The sequence below is a fragment of the Cyprinus carpio genome, chromosome A25 (assembly GCF_018340385.1).
Source record: "Cyprinus carpio isolate SPL01 chromosome A25, ASM1834038v1, whole genome shotgun sequence".
In the NCBI taxonomy this organism is placed as follows: Eukaryota; Metazoa; Chordata; class Actinopteri; order Cypriniformes; family Cyprinidae; genus Cyprinus; species Cyprinus carpio.
This window is the reverse complement of record NC_056596.1, coordinates 20,496,928-20,499,252: the sequence shown is the minus strand read 5'-3', so window position 1 is coordinate 20,499,252 and position 2,325 is coordinate 20,496,928.

Below are 2,325 nucleotides of genomic sequence, written 5' to 3'. Positions count from 1 at the left end.
CCCACGCTCAATCAGAGCCGCGCACTGAAGACTGATCACAGAACCAGAGTCCGGATTTAAAGGGGCAGTGTGTAGATTTAGCGACATCTAGCGGTGAGGTTCAGTCCCCGCTCACCCCTCCCTTTATGAGATTTCTTTACAAAGGTAGATCAAGGAATTATATTTACTTAATTATTCAATAAATCGATGTTATTGCGAATGTTAATGTACTTGTTCATCGTGTCAGTGTTTTATTCAGTTTGTCCGTTTAGGGCTACTGTAGAAACATGCTGGTGACTTCATGTGAGGGGACCCGCGGTGTATGGAGATACAAATTAATCAAGGTAATAAAACATAACGCTTCATTAAGAAATGTCTTTATACACCTCTAAAAACATAGTTATGTATATTATATTGCATTTCTGTAAACAGATCGTTGTAAATATTACACATTGCACCTTTAAGAGTAATTGGAGTAACGTTACAAAAGTAACAGACTATATTGACACACAGACATTTGACTCAGAAGAGTACCTTTTCCCACAAACTGACTGATTTAGAGCAACTCTGTGTTTACGTCTTGATGATGTTTTAAAAAACTGTGATATATATATAGTTATATTTATTTATTTATTTTTTAAACAGCTGAGTTAAGTCTCAAAATGCTGCATAAACACCAGACTTAATTGTGTTTTTCAAGAAAACAGTCATAGTTTCTGTGTCAGCAGCATTAATCAGTCTGTGTAAAGACACCTTCAGAAGCGCCTCTGTGCCACCTTCGCAGTAACTCTGCTGTTAACAGAAAGCACCGTGTACTAACACAAGTGTTTTATGTATTTCTCTCTCTGCTGTTACATTTTTAAAAAACATTTAAGACAGATCATTTATTCTCTGTCACGTCCAGAACGAGTTGAAGGATGTTCTTAAACAACCACATCCATTTCTCCACAAAAAGGTTTCTCCTCCAACTCTTGAGCTTTACTTTTATCAAGCCACAAAAAACAACAACAACAACACGATGGATATGTGTTTCCATTACGAATAACAGTCTCAGCTGTGCATGGCCACAAGTCATTGAGTGGGTCTTAAATATACGCGCTGCTCTTACGCAAGCGAGAAACAACAACATCCCCCAAACACAAAAAAACATATTCATCACCTTATTAAAAAACATTAACAAATAATTCGTCGGACAGACAGTCTAACTTATGATTTTTGATCCACATGGTTTTTTTAGTCGTACAAAATACTTAATAACTTATGAAGAAGGCAGGAGCAGTGCTCCTAGTTTCATTGTATGCAGAAAAATAGAATGATAATAAAGGCTTTCGTTTCATTTCAGTGCAATATCTGTGACTGCATTTCTCCAGCAGCATGCGCTGCTCTCACACTCAGTGTGGTGCTCTGTGGGTATGTTCAAAACACACCCGTATCTATTTTCGTGCTACTTATACTTATGTTTTTAAGACACTGGTATCTATTTGATTAGCTACTAGTGCTTATACTTTATGTACTACGATCCTTTTTAAAGATACTAGCACTTATTCATTAGATACTAGTTCTTGTTTATTTGTTACTAGTATTTATTTCAAAAGTGACTAACATTTAATTATACTTATTAGGAAAAAATTAAAGTAACTTATTTTTTAGTTAGGCCTACTTGTAACTTTTTAAGCAAGGATATCATGAACTCAAAAGGTACTAGTAATTTTTAAATGTACATTTCTGCTTAGAATGCTAATAATATGTTGTATATTAATGAACCGTCACAAAGTTGTTGGCTGTGGTTTCTCAATATGCCGTCGTGTCTGTTCTTACGTTCTTGTGAAACGTCATCATTCATTGCCCAAGTACTGTTCCAGTTCAAAGGTCACATCCAGCGGCTCTGTTCACATCTAGCCAAGTACAGTTCATCCCCGGATGTGTTCTTGCTCCGCCCCTTTTATCAAGGATGCATCCAGAGGTGACTTGTGTGAACTTGGCTGGTTCCGGTCCATTTTTAACGCGCTTCATTCGCTAGCTTCTCTAGCATTCCACTGTGTCTCATATGTTTTCAAATGCAATCGTGTGATCGGCACTTTGGCTATTTGTATTAAGCTATGCATGCTATAAATACACAGTGCTGTTTTGTTCATAATTGTTTATGCAATTTTTTTTATAGACAGTCCATATTTCATTGCATTGAATGAACAGTAATGCGGTGCATTATTTTGCTCATTGCGCCCTCCTGTGGCCTCAGGAGACAGGCCAAATATTTCCTTAACACTTATTTATAATCTGTATATAAAATATAAGAAAGAAGATATCTGTTTACAGTTTTTCTCAGTCGCTTTGGTGCATTTCTCA